Source organism: Canis aureus, chromosome 1 (genome assembly GCF_053574225.1).
Source record: "Canis aureus isolate CA01 chromosome 1, VMU_Caureus_v.1.0, whole genome shotgun sequence".
Lineage (NCBI taxonomy): Eukaryota > Metazoa > Chordata > Mammalia > Carnivora > Canidae > Canis > Canis aureus.
Genome location: NC_135611.1, coordinates 83,451,150 through 83,466,362, shown reverse-complemented (window position 1 = coordinate 83,466,362; position 15,213 = coordinate 83,451,150). Strand labels below are relative to the sequence as shown.

The 15,213-nt window shown below is 41.3% G+C and overlaps 1 protein-coding gene across 2 annotated transcripts in view; it reads left to right on the top strand.

The window, feature by feature from the left end:
• Positions 1–15,213, top strand: part of LOC144318991 (uncharacterized) — a 282,618-nt gene that overhangs the window by 161,507 nt on the left and 105,898 nt on the right. The window lies entirely within an intron of this gene.

The following is a 15,213-nucleotide window of genomic DNA, read 5'->3' as shown; positions in this document are numbered from 1 at the left end:
GTTGCGGCACACAGTGAATAGTAAATGGAGATGTCAATGGTGAAGGCGCTCAGGAGCTATTCGTCATTTCTGTGTTGGCTTAGCCTGGGAGGAGTCTATGGTCAGAAAGAAGTCTCTTGGGAGTGGACAACAGAGGTGGGATCACCAATTTTGGGGTCTGGCCAACTGTAGCTTCCTGAAGGTAAAACAGCCAATTTAGGTGAAAACATTCTTGGCAAACGAGATTTAACCACAGAGCAAACCTGGACAGGGAAAAGGTTTGTAAAGGACTGCAAAAAAGAGTTCTTCTCCTATCTCCATCCCTATTCCACTCCTTCCCAAACACTCTGCCACTCAAAACCATTTCTTCTCTTGAGTGTGAAGTAGTGCAAACCCATGGTGAAAAATTTGGCAATACTTGACACAACTTCATATGCATTTTCCCTTTTATAAAGCAACCCCTCCTTTGAGAATTTTAGCCAGCAGATACACTCCACAAACATGAAAAACCAAATCATATGTAGAAGATTCATCACTGTGGCATTATTTATATAAACAAAATATTGGAAACAACAAATGTCCATTCTTAAGAGATTAATTGAATAAATGATGGTACATTCACACCATTTGGTGCTCTGCAGCTGTGAGAAAGAATGAGGAAGATCTCTGTAAGCTGATAGAGTGATTTCCAGGATATATTGAAAAGTGAAATATACATATAGATTTTTTCTGGGTAAGAAGTTATACAAGAAATATAAACCAGAAACAAATGAAAATGATTATAAGAGGTGGGTGGGCATAGAGGACTAGAATTGGAATAGAAGTATGATCTTTTTGAGAATAACTTTTTATTTAGTTTTGACTTTTTAATTATGTAATTGTTTGAAATTTCTTAGAAATTAAGAAATGAAAGGAAGGAAGGAAGGAAAGAAGGAAGGAAGGAAGGAAGGAAGGAAGGAAGGAAGGAAGGAAGGAAGGAAGGAAGGAAGGAAGGGAGGGAAGGGAAGGGAAGGTTATTTGGGTATAGGACAGTGTGAAGTTTATAGACTATGACATAATGGTAATTTTCATCAATTCTGACTGTGGATTCTTTTTCTTACAAATCATTCTCATAGCAAGTGCCCCAGGTCTGTCCCTAATTTTCTCAGTTTAAAAATACTGGATCAGTATTGTCCTGTAGTGTCCTAACCCCATGAGCAATTTGGTTAGGTGCAAATTGCAGGCTGTCATTTATTGCCATATTTTACTATAAGTTAGTAGTGTCACTATCTTAAAACATACTATGTTAAGTAGCTCTCTTAAGTGGCATTTGGCATCCTAGGCCAAGCCAAGCAATGACATGATCCTTTCTGCCTCTGGTTTTCAGGGCAGTCTGAAAGAATGACCCTGGGAAAGGCTTCCAGCTATTACGGGGCATGTAATTCTCTTCATCTAGAAGACCAAACTATCTCCTTTTCATGAGCACTGGAAATAGTCAGTCAACGTGACAGCCTCCTCGTTCATCCCAGAAATAATTGTATCAACTTAACATAATGGCCTGGGAGGTGGGGGCCATGGGAGAGTAATAGGATTTAAACTCCAATTCTTCTCAGCAGCTGGCTAGGATTAGCAAATAGAGATAAATAGAAGCCCTTTGCTATTTTTATAAATCACAACTTTGATAAAGGTTTAGATTTGAAACATCTGAAATTTCTCCAGAGATGGCATATAAAAACTATTAGTAGAAAGGTACAGAAAACCTAGATTTGGTGAAGAAATCTGGCTCACTTTCTCTCTCAGACAGCATTTGGGGAAATGATCTTCATTAGGTTGTATTATTACTGATCACTCTGTCCTTCTTTTTGGGCATTTGTCAACAAATTGCTCTAATAAAAGTACTTGTAATAAATCCTATGTATCCTGTGGATTCATCACCTTATGAACACCATCCTTCTTGGAGATATGCAGTTTGGTAATTTATAATGACTCTGTAATTTAAACTGTAACCAGTAGAAGGAAGGAGACAGCCTCATTTTCTTAAAGTAATGACTTAAAGCTAGTATTCTGAAGACATGAGAGCTTCATGGCTCTGTGGTCTCTATCCTGTTTCTGTGTTTATTAGAGTATGCTCAAATTGGAGAGGGGATAGTTAAGTCTGAGAGCTATCTCAAATCAAGAACTGCTTAAGCAAATGTATTTATTCATGTTGGAGAAGAAACAGAGGGGACACATGCTAAAAAAAATACTCAAATATTGGAAGGGAATATCATTAAAGAGAAAGATCATATTCCAACAAGACTGAGCTGTAAGCATTGGTGTGGGAAGTTATACAGGGGCAGGCTTCAACTTAATAGAAAAATGGATTTTCTAACACTGTCCAACAATGGAACAGACTTCACAGAATTAAAACTATCCAAGTAGAGGCTAGAATACTTTCTGCTGAGGTTATAATTTGTTAATCTCCAGTATCTCTGATCAATTTTGAGCCAATTAATTCATTAATTTATTCCACATTCATTCAGGTATTAATGATTCTTAAGAAATTATTATATACTGCCCAGATAATTGTAGAAATGATGACAGTGGCAATAGATATGCTACCTAACCACACAGTCTGGTAGGGGGAGAGACGGTTACCAGATAATCATACAATGAATACATGGGACAAGTGTGATAAAGGGAAGAATGTGGTCCTATGAGAGTATATGACAAAGGACACCTCCTAAACTTGGTGCTGGTGGGGTTGGGGGTTGTGAAGAAAAGCTTTCCTGCTGGTGTGCTGCCTGAGTATAAAGTTGGAAGGTGAGTAAGAGTAAGTCTGGTGTGATGGGAAGAGGGACAGGGGGAGAACAGGATGAAGAAATTCTCAGGACAAGGAAAAGCCTTTGAAAAACCCAGTGGAAGGAGAGATTATAGGTTGTGTTTTTAATCTTTCCTGTTGGGAAGAATGACCTAAAGCTCTTTTTAAGTGTACCACTCTTTAGTTTCTCTCCCTTGAGGTATTATCTAATGGGCTTGAAAATTTTAACTTATCAAATAACTTGAATGATTCTTGTCATCAGGGAAGTTCACATGACATTGGGGCCTAGAAGAAGGCCAGTGTGGCTGAAGCATGAAGGCTGACAGCTTTTGGGATGAGGGGCAGACTGTGTTGGTGTGTTGGTCATTATCCTGAGAACATTAAGGAAGTTTGTAGAGTTGGTAACTCAAAATTGAGGGGATCTTTTACAGCTTCCATTTTCTCCATGAAGGAACAAAGATGGCTGTTTATACATAGTAGGGTCAAGCTGTGCAGGCATCATCTTGATTTGGGGAAAAATTGTGGAGTGAGAGGGCCAGGCCAGTTGGCTAGGAGAAATGGGTAGGGTTGATGGGCAGAGTTGAGGAATCATGTGAGGTTAGCGATTATGGACTTAGAGTGATAACAATTTGCTTTGTGGTGTTCTTCTCCAGCAATTGTCAGATGCTTAAGTGTGAAAGCCCAACAGCAGGGTTGATCCCACGTTGGATGTGACAAAATGCAAAGGCTCAAAGGAGTCTGGGATATCAATGAGAGTGGTTTTGAAATAAGGGATTATAGAAATAAGGGATTATACAGAAGGTTTTGAAATAAGGGATTATAGCATTATAATAAGGGATTGTAAGGAAGGAAGTGAAGAAATTAACAGGCTGGAAAAATGCTCAGCAGAGAGGGGTCAATAGATTAGAGATTCTGATGAATCCAAAGTGGGAATCGTTGGGACTATGAGTTCATGGTCAAACTCATAGACCATGAGTCTATACTCATGGTCATATACTTAGATTCATGACATGAAGACAGATGGGTCTTACATAACATTGATATCCACAGTATGATGGGGTAGAGCTGGCTTTCTTAGGGTTGCGGGGAGGAAAAGATTATTGGAGAAGAGGCAGCCAAATAAATGAGAGATAAAAATCTCCTTCCTGCCACTACGATACAAGAGAATTAAGAAAGGCGGAGGGGATTTTTGCTTCAAGACATGACTTGTTTGCTTTCATTCCATTAGGTAATGTGTGGGTAGCTATGGGTCAGGGAACTGGGTAGGTGATGAGGCTGGCTTAGGTTAAGACAGCAATATATCAGGCCTGGATGCCAACAGAAGCCAGGACGATGTAAATACTAGACAACAAAACATGGCAAGTGGCCAGAAGTTGATAGGGATGGTAAGCAACTGGAAGATCCATAGACACTGAGAGAGAAAAATCAAAAGAAATATGTAAGAATAAGCCAAAAGCCAAGCAAGACCAGGGGAAAACAAGATGGCAGGAGGGCAGATGCAGCCCACCTGCAGTGGAGGAATTACCCTGCTTTGGCTCTATCTGAGCTATGTTATTTCCTTGTGACCCTGAGACAAACCAATTCAGGACAAGTCTAGTCTGCAGATGATAGTAAATGAAAACAGGCAGTTGATAGGAAAATGCCTGGTTGAAAGAAATATTTGAAAACACATGGTCCTTGTCTTTGAAGATGGCCCTAGTATACTTTAGAATCTAAATCGGGATTTGCAGTCAAATGGAAGAATTTCTTCCTATTCTCTCTTCCCTGATGGTATCTTATTAGCCTCTATAGCCATTGGGAAATAGAATCCTAATGCTTCAAGAGTCCAGAAATAATGTGTCTTCAAGGATCCACCAAGTGGGAACTAAAAATCAAATCAGCACACTTGTTCTATCCTTGCACAAAATGAGTGCATCCTAAACTGGAATGCTGCATGAATTTTAGGATGATTTATCCTGAGAAAATGTGATGAAATAGTTAAGCAATATTTCATTTGACCAGTGAAGAGAGTAAAGCCTTCTGGTAGCCCTGATCTGGTTGTGCCTCGTACTATAGGCAAGAGTCCCTGGAGCCAATAGGGTACTATAGGCAAGAGTCCCTGCAGTCCAAAGATGCATCCCCCCTTCTAGACCATCCCCTGATATTTAGGGCTCTGTAATTTCTTTCTAAATGGCCTTGACCCTACTTTCAGAGCCTGGGTGGATCTATTCCTTTGGGCTTTGCTCCTAGGGAAAAAATGGCACCCCTAGTGGGTGTAGCCTGACCTAAGTGGTGACTAAGGACAGCAGTTTGTGGAGGCTGAGGCTGGAACTTCTATACATGGCCTGGGTGTCCACATGCATGGGAGCAAGTATGAAAAGGAATTAGGGGAATAAGAAGGTGGGAAGAATGCCAAGGGCCTCAGACTGGGAGCCATGGTCTCAGAACTCTAAGAATTCCAAACTCAGACCTTGCCCTTCAGGTTTTACAAAGTTCTATTTGTCACATTAGAAGAGCAGGGCATGTTTTATTTAGCAGTCTGTTAGCTGTATTTGTAGATCTTAAATATTGAGAGATTGGATGCATGGGCCTCCATTTGAACCCTTTCTAGGCTCCAAATATTTGGGGTAGGTTTGGGCTAATGTGTACAATCACTCCAAGTTTTTATGGTGTTCCATTGTAACACTGTTGCCTCCCTATCTGTTTATGTATCTGTCTTTCCTCCTGGACATTTGCTTCTCAAATCATGTCTTATTTATCTTTGGATTCCCCAGCATGTAGCTGATTGTCTCTTAGAACATAGTAAGCACCCAATAAATATTTGTGGAATTAATCAACAAAGGATATGCAGTTATGGAAGTTCTCTGGCTAAGGCAATTTTCTGGTAAATCTTTTCTCTCTTCTCAGAATCCCAGGGTCTCTTTCTCTTGCTTAGTCCCTATGGACACTGTACAGTATATATTTCCTTCACATAGCTTAATATCCTGCCCTATGTTACATGTGATCTGAGAGGTGCAGAAAATGTATTCCTAACCAATGTACTAGAACTCCTCTTACCAAGAGAAACTGTCTTCCTTTGGAAAGACAGCATGAAAATTGACTTTGTTCTACACAAGAAAGTGTAAGACCCATTGGCTAGAGCAAAAACATGATAAGGAAAGGAAATTATGTTGTACAAGAGAAATTGAAACATTTGAAGTTGTGGGGGGCAATCTGGTGAGGAGTGGGGAACAAGAGCCAGTAAGATGATGGACCCAAAATAATGTGACCCCTTTTGGCACCCACCTTCACCCATTTGAGACTGCTAGTTCTCCAAAAGCATGTTTAGTGTGACACATACACACACACCCGCCCCTGAATCTGAAGAGAGAACTGCATTCTACGTTGGCATCAAATGGTATAGAAAAGAAGCAACACGCAAAAATGTAAAATTCCAGAGATCAGGATTACTCTGAGAATAAAATGTTAGCTTTCTTGAAAATTTACTGAACGCCCAGGGAGGGTTTTGAACTTCCATGGATTGTGGAAGGGGCAGGAGTTTGGGTCTTATCTAGACTGTGAGGTATATTAACCATGTCTTTTATTTTCTGAATTCTGATGCTTTGACATCCAAGGCCATGCTGATGCCTGAGGGACTGCCCCTCCAAGAGCTAGCCAATTCCTAAAGGTAGTGAACAATTTGCTCATAAGTGTGTCTTTAAAGGTAAACTACAATAAGGACTCTTGCCCACAATTCCCTCCTTCTCTCTGCCTCCTGTCCACCCTAGTTCTTTTCCATGTGCCCTCCCCATGTTATGATGTGTACACTCTTCTTGGGATCTATATAACAACTTCATTTTCAGTGTCAATTGTCTCTTGATCTGATGGCCTTTTCATACATAAATAATAATAAAGTATGGAGTAGCTGGTACTCTTAAACCTCCCCACTCAGTCCTTCCCCCCCATCAATTCTGCTCCCCACTTCCCTCTGGTGCTTTGAGAGAGTTTGCTATAAATGCCACCCCTACCACCCCACTCAAAACTGCTCCTAGCTTGCAAAGGGGATTCAAGAGAAATTTTTCTGTCTCAGAATACTCCTGGTTACCTAGGTTTCTTTCGAAATTATCAGTGCTTTTTACTTACAAAAATAATACACATTACAAGAAAATTTTAGTAGAAAATGTATAAGTGAATGAATTAAAATATACATATAAAAATGCAATATTTATTATTTTATCACTGTATTTTAGGGTCTCTTGTATGAGAGCCACTCTGGCTAACTTAAAAGGCAAAAAAATTGTTGGAAACAATTTTAAGGGATTAGACCTGTATGTAGGGGACACAAAAGAAAGCCCATCAATGTACTAAAGCATAGCTCTTCCTTAGGGAAGAACTGAAGCAAAGGTTGAAGGTAAAGATCTTTGGAGAAGACAGGAATCAGTAATTCTGGGCATTGTGGTAACAGGAACCCAAGGAATCTCTTCAGGACTCCATCATAGGCATGCATCAGCTCTGTCCCTTTTCGGGCTTGTGTAAATATCATTTGAGATTGAAACTCTTAGGAAAGTATTCAGTTGCTTTAAGTTGAGCCATTAACCTGCCTCTTGACCAAGACACCTTGACTGAAAAAGGGGAAGGATGGTCTCCAGACAAAATATATTTCCACTACCAGAAGCTGAGAGAATGAATTTGTAAAAACAAACAAACAAACAAACAAACAAACAAAAAACTCGAGACATGAAGTAACTCAATGTCAAAACCTTTCTTAACATGAAAAGTTATCCTGGATCTTCCTCTCTGTTTAGCGTTAGCTGATTTTAAAGTATAGGGTTTTTAGTTGGCCTTTTGTTTTCTTTCTTTTTTTTAAGATTTATTTATTTATGATAGACATAGAGAGAGAGAGGCAGAAACATAGGAGGAGGGAGAAGCAGGCTCCATGCCAGGAGCCCGACGTGGGACTCGATCCCGGGACTCCAGGATCCCGCTCTGGGCCAAAGGCAAGCGCTAAAACGCTGAGCCACCCAGGAATCCCCCGCCTTTTGTTTTTAATGCTTTGCTAACCTCAAAGTCTCTAATGTGGCCCACACTGCTTCAAAAGTATTGAAAATTGACATCTGCCCACAAAACCACATTCTAATTTTAAACCAACCCCTTGAAATAAAAATAGGTTTGCATCTGGGCACAGGGCTGTTGATTTTGCATCCCAGGTACAGTTTGTTTGTTGTTTATTTATTTTTGTATATATTTTTAATTGGAGTTCAATTTGCCAACATACAGCATAATGCCTAGTGGTGCCCATTACCCAGTCACCCCTCCCCACCGCCCACCTCACCTTCCACTACCCCTTGTTGGTTTCCCAGAGTTAGGAGTCTCTCAGGTTCTGTCTCCCTCTTTGATATTTCCCACTTATTTTCTCTCCTTTCCCCTTTAATCCCTTTCACTATTTTTTATATTCCCCAAATGAATGAGACCATATAATGTTTGTCCTTCTCCAATTGACTTACTTCACTCAGCATAATACCTTCCAGTTCCATCCACATCGAAGCAAATGGTGGGTATTTGTCGTTTCTAATGGCTGAGTAATATTCCATTGTATACGTAGACCACAGCTTCTTTATCCATTCATCTTTTGATGGACACCGAGGCTCCTTCCACAGTTTGGCTATTGTGGCCATTGCTGCTAGAAACATCGGGGTGCAGGTGTCCTGCCGTTTGACTGCATCTGTATCTTTGGGGTAAATCCCCCGCAGTGCAATTGCTGGATTGTAGGGCAGATCTATTTTTAACTCTTTGAGGAACTTCCACACAGTTTTCCAGAGTGGCTGCACCAGTTCACATTCCCACCAACAGTGCAGGAGGGTTCCCCTTTCTCCACATCCTCTCCAATATTTGTGGTTTCCTGCTTTGTTAATTTTCCCCATTCTCACTGGTTTGAGGTGGTATCTCATTGTGGTTTTGATTTGTATTTCCCTGATGGCAAGTGATGCGGAGCATTTTCTCATGTGCTTGTTGGCCATGTCTATGTCTTCCTCTGTGAGATTTCTGTTCATGTCATTTGCCCATTTCATGATTGGATTGTTTGTTTCTTTGGTGTTGAGTTTAATAAGTTCTTTATAGATCTTGGAAACTAGCCCTTTATCTGTGTCATTTGTAAATATCTTCTCCCATTCTGTAGGTTGTCTTTTAGTTTTGTTGACTGTTTCTTTTTCTATGTGTTTATTTGCTGTTCTTTCTCCAGTTCCTTTAGGTGCGAGCTTAGCTTGTGTATTTGAGTTTTTCCCAATTTTTTGAGGGATGCTTGTAGTGTGATGTATTTCCCTCTTAGAACTGCTTTTGCTGTATCCCAAATATTTTGAACGGTTGTATCTTCATTTTTGTTTGTTTCTATGAATCTTTTTAATTCTTCTCTAATTTCCTGGTTGACCCATTCATCTTTGAGCACGATGCTCTTTAACCTCCACATGTTTGAGTTTCTTCCAAATTTCTTCTTGTGATTGAGTTCATGTTTCAAAGCATTATGGTCTAAGAATATGCAGGGGACACTCCCAATCTTTTGGTATTGGTTGAGACCTGATTTGTGACCCAGTATGTGGTCTATTGTGGAGAAAGTTCCATGTGCACTTGAGGAGAATGTGTATTCAGTTGCTTTCAGATGTAAAGTTCTATAAATATCTGTGAAATCCATCTGGTCCAGTGTATCATTTAAATCTCTTGTTTTTTTGGAGATGTTATGCTTAGAATATCTGTCATTTGCAGAAAGTGTCATGTTGAAGTCTCCCAGTATTAGTGTATTATTATCTAAGTATGTCTTTACTTTGGTTATTAATTGATTGATGTACTTGGCAGCTCCCACATTAGGGGCATACATATTCATGATTGTTAGGTCCTCTTGTTGGATAGATCCTTTTAGTATGATATAGTGTCCCTCTTCATCTCTTACTACAATTTTTGGGATAAACTTTAATTTATCTGATATGAGGATTGCTACCCCAGCTTTCTTCTGAGGATCATTTGAATGGTAAATGGTTCTCCAACCTTTTATTTTCAGGCTGTAGGTGTCTTTAGGTCTAAAATATGTCTCTTTAGACAGCAAATAGGTGGGACTTGCTTTTTTTAATCCAGTTTGAAACCCTGCATCTTTTGATGTGATCATTTAGCCCATTCACATTCAGAATTACTATTGAAAGATATTAATTGTCATCGTAATACCTAGTAAGTCCCTATTTTTTTGAGTATTTCTTTGAGCTTCCCCTTTCTTTTACAGAGTCCTCCTTAATATTTCTTGAAAAGCTGGTTTGGTGGTCACATATTCTTTCAGTTTCTGCCTATCTTGGAAGCTCTTTATCTCTCCTTCTATTCTGAATGAGAGCCTTGCTGGATAGAGTATTCTTGGCTGCATGTTCTTCTCATCTAGGACCCTGAATATATCCTGCCAGCCCTTTCTGGCCTGCCAGGTCTCTGTGGAGAGGTCTGCTGTTAATCTAGTATTTCTCCCCATAAAGGTTAGGGATCTCTTGTCTCTTGCTGCTTTAAGGATTTTCTCTTTATCTTTGGAATTTGCAAGTTTCACTATTAAATGTCGAGGTATTGAATGGTTTTTATTGATTTTTTTTTGGGGGGGGAGGACATCTCTATCTCCTGGATCTGAATGCCCGTTTCCCTCCCCAAGTTAGGGAAGTTCTCAGCTACGATTTGTTCAAATATCCTTTCTGGCCCTCTGGCCCTCTAGGCACCCTCTGGGACCCCAATTATACGTAGATTTTTCCTTCTGAGGCTGTCATTTATTTCCCTTAACCTTTCCTCATGGTCTTTTAATTGTTTTTCTCCTTTTTCCTCAGCTTCCTTCCTTGCCATCAACTTGTCTTCTGTGTCACTCACTCTTTCTTCTACTTCACTAACCCTCATCATTAGTACCCCCAGTTTAGATTGCATCTCAATTGATTTTTATTTTCAGCCAGATTAGATCTAAATTCTGCAGTCATGAAGTCTCTTGATTCCTTTATGCTTTTTTCCAGAGCCACCAGTAGCTTTATAATTGTGCTTCTGAATTGGCTTTCTGACATCAAATTGTAATCCAAATTCTGTAACTCTGTGGGAGATAGTACTGTTTCTGATTCTTTCTTTTGTGGTGAGTGCTTTCTAGTCATTTTGCTCAGTGCAGAGTGGCTGTATGAGTGGGCTGAGTCAAGAATATCAACCATGACCTAAGGAAATTTCACCCTAGATGATTCTGCTGAGGTCAGAGACCAGAAATTGAAAACAAAGATCAGAACGAAATAAAACAAAAGGACCACTAAGGTGAAAAACAAATTTTCAAACAAAGTAGTAAAAAATAAGAGGCCAGGAATCCTAAAGAAGAGGAAAAAAAAAAAAAAGAAAAAAAAGGAGAAGAAAAAAAAGAGGAGGGGGTTACTGGGAGATAGTAGTGGTGAAGAAGTTGTAGAGGAGGGAGAATATCGTCTACCTGAGGGGTTCTAGAGGGTGATCCTCTTGTTTCTGAGTATATTAAGTTCTGTATGTTAGAAGATACTCGGTCCCAAATATTTATAAACCAGAAATACTTGTAGATGGCCCCAACATTGACCACCAAAACATAAAGGAGATAAAAGGGGGGGGGGGGCAGAATGGGAATGAGGAATCTCACAGAATGAACCAGCACAGTATACCATTTGGTTCTGGGTGCATACTGGTCATGTTTTAGAAGGTATTAACTTCCACCATTGTAGAACAAAATGAGGCAGAGAAAACAAAAAAAAAAAAAAAAAAAAAAAAAACATATCTTGTATATCTCCCAAAATAAAGTTGAGTTTGTTGAAGGGAATCTAGAAGTGGAAAATATATCTAGGACCTGTAATTGTAGAAATAGGACAGTCAAAAAGGAAGAAACTTATAAATGAAGAGGTGGTAAAATATTGTAGTTAAGGTGGGAAAGAGAAAAAAAAATCAGAAATTTTTAGTCTGATATAAAAACAAGTTGTACCTAAAAAGGGGGGAGGTAAGGAGGGGTGCCCTCTGGTTCTATATACTGTAAATCCCTCGACTTCCCCTGGAGCTTTCCAGCACTGCTCGGTCAAGAACTTGCTCTTCCCCTGTCCTTCCAGCTGGTCTCCTGGGGGAGGGGCCGGCTGTGCTGATTCTCAGGTGTGTGCACCTGGGGGAGCTGCCCCACCCCCTGCCAGGTGCAGGGCTCAGTGGGAGCTGTTTACCCCATGAGGCCCCTGCTCCCTGGCGGCCCCGCCCCTTCCAGGCACAGGGTGACACCAGGAGGAACAAGCACAGTGGCAGCGGCAGCTCCCCAGCCCTGAGTCAGCTCCCGCAGGAACTCCCGCAGCCCCCAGTCCGCAGGGGCCTGGACGCTCCGGGGCGGGGGACTGACCTGCACAGCTCGGGGCCGCCTGGAGGTGGCAGGAGGTCCTCGCTGTCCTGTGCCCTCCCCGCCTCCGCCTGTCCCGGGGGGAGCGCCAGATCCTGGGCTGTGTCCCCGGTGCCCTGGGCTCCCCGGCCTGCGCCGCTGGAATCGCACTCCCGGCCGTGCAGCCCCCCTCTGTGGAGCCGCCGCCTGCGCTGCTCCCGGGGCCCCGCCGGGCGCTCCAGCTCTTTCCCCGCTCGCCCGCGGGGTGCAGCACACTCTCCCCCGGGTGCACCTCCTCTGTTAGTGACCCCGGGAACCTGGGGGCTCCACTGCCCCCCTGCCGTCCTACCCGAGTTCCCTGCGGAGGCCTTTCTGTCCAGGAAGACTCCGGTGCAGATTTTTAAAGTTCCTGCTTCTCCAGGGCTGGGCTTCCCTGTCCTGGGGGCTCTCGCCGCCCCCCCTTAGCCTGGCTCCTCGCCGGGCCCCTACCCAACTGGAGCCTTTTTGTTTTTTTCCTCTGACTTCCTACCTTGTTAGAAGCGAAAATCCTCTCTCTGTAGCATTCCAGCTGTTCTCTCTTTAAATCTCAGGTCGAATTCATAGCTTTTCAGAATGATTTGAAAGTAATCTAGGTAAGTTGTTGGGGACAGGTGACTTGGGGACCCTACTCCTCCACGATCTTGCCCCCCCCCCCCCCATCCCAGAGGTACAGTTGCTGAGAGCTTAATTTGCAAACTTTCACCTGCTGGCTATTTCTGTAATAATAACTCCTATTTGGGAAGCCCCTCCCATGCACTAGGCACATTACCTCCTTCCCTCTGTTCCTTATAGCCACCCTGGGAGCTAGGTGCTGCTGTCCTCTGGAGACAGAGAAACTGAGGATCAGCAAATGTTAACCAGTTTCCCAGAAAGTTCACAGAAAAGCTGAGCTGGGATGTGAAGTCAGGTGCATTTGCCCCTTAACCGGTGGCTCTTTCCATGTTTCTGTGCATGGGAAACCTAGACTCAGCAGTCACACTCAGGCGTCTTTTTATAAGGTTTCTCTTAGTGTTTATGGACATATCTGCCTCCAAATTTATATTGAAAACACCTCTGAAAGGACAGAGTGTTTTGTAATTATCGCTGTGTATCCCAAAGCAGTCATCATGTGCTTGACAAGAAGCAGATACTCTTTTTCTCTCTCGCTGTCATAGTCTCTCAGTCCTCTCTCTTTATAAACATGTGCATAGGCACACACACATGGAGATTGTTGGGGAGAAGCGAGCTGCTTTAGATAATATAAATGGCCATTGAGTCTTTCCACTTTATGATGAGCCAATTTCTAAAACTAATTACTGTGCCATCTCTTCCTAGAGCAACTATCTAAATGAAAAGATTGAAAACCTGAATGGCTCCCCTAAAAAGCACAGAGAACCCAACTTAAAAACCTCTAAATTGACTGCAAATGTACCCTCAGTAGCTGATCTCCTTTGCTCAGGTTCGGGGGGAGAACAAATGAGACTACACAGTCTTGAAAGACAAACACTTATGAGTACAGAAAGTGCATTTCAAGGAGTTGGCAAAAAATTCTAATCTCTGCTAGTAGAATAGGTAGGTTTGTGCAAATTAAAAATGAGGTGAATGACCTTGGGCAGGAAGATAAGTGTTAGTAAGAGCCAAAAATTGAGAAAAAGCTGAAATGCTCATGACTACATTTGGTCTGGTACAGAGGTTGAAAAGAGCCAAGGAAGGCTGAGGAGGCAGGAGACAAAGAGGATCGTTTGAGCAGTATTCAGGGGGGAAAATGCCTTAAATGCATTTGAATTCGGGGGCACCTGGGTGGCTCAGTCAATTGAGGCCCAACTCTTAATTTTGGCTCAGGTCATGATCTCAGGGTCATGAGGTTGAGCCTGTGTTGGGCTCTATGCTCAGGGGGGAGTCGGCTTGAGATTCTTTCTCCCTCTGCCCCTCCTCCCACCCACTCACAGGCTCTCTCTCTCCAATAAATAAATAAATCTTTTAAAAAATGGACTTGAATTCTAATTTACGATGCAACCTTTCACTTATCACCAAGGAGTCTGAAATAATTTTGTTCTTTTTGGATCCAAAGTTTACATAGGGAAATGGAAAATCAGAATTAAGGAATTTTTTTTGAATACTCAGACCCAAACCTGATGGTAAGAATAAAGGGATTTGAATTTTGGATAGAAAAAGAGAGAGAGGGAGATTGAATTATCCAACTTTTTTTTCACGTTCCATTTAAATTTGCCCATAAAGATAGGTCATTGATAAATCCTATAGGAATAAGTTCACTTCAATACTTAAAAGAAAAATTGTTGAAGAGCCTTTATTTATCTAATGATAAGTTCATTAGATAAGTTGAGTTCATGTATGGACTTAAATATATGAGCTTTTTAAAATCCATAATTTAAACACCCAGTTTTCCTGATTTATTGGGATGAGGATACTTTATCTAGATTTCTAAATATAGTTCCCAAACTGTCTTCTGTGTAAAAACTAACTGGGAGATTTTTTAAAGTTGTAGATTCCCAGGCCTTTCCCTCCTTCTCTGAATCTAAATCATTTGGTTTGTGGTTTGATACTGGATGTTGCACTTTGAAAATAATCCCAGGTGCTTCAGACGTAGGATCCTCAAACTTTAAAAGAATATTGGAACTGGAGGGTATTATGCTGAGTGAAATAAGTCAATCGGAGAAAGACAAACATTATATGGTCTCATTCATTTGGGGAATATAAATAATAGTGAAAGGGAATAGAGGGGAAGGGTGAAGAAATGGGTAGGAAATATCAGAAAGGGAGACAGAACATGGAAGACTCCTAACTCTGGGAAATGAGCTAGGGGTGGTGGAAGGGGAGGAGGGTGGGGGGTGGGGGTGACTGGTTGGCGGGCACTGAGGGGGGCACTTGACGGGATGAGCACTGGGTGTTATTCTGTATGTTGGCAAATTGAACACCAATAAAAAATAAATTTATTATTAAAAAAGAGTATTGGTTTATGTCATAGCTCCAATAAAATAAGCAACAAAACATCCAGATGTTAAATATCTTTATAACAGATTGATATGTTTTCAAATTCATTTTTGGCCTTTGTAATTTATGATTGTTGGATGGGCTGTTTTCATGGATATGGTATGATAAAGCAGAG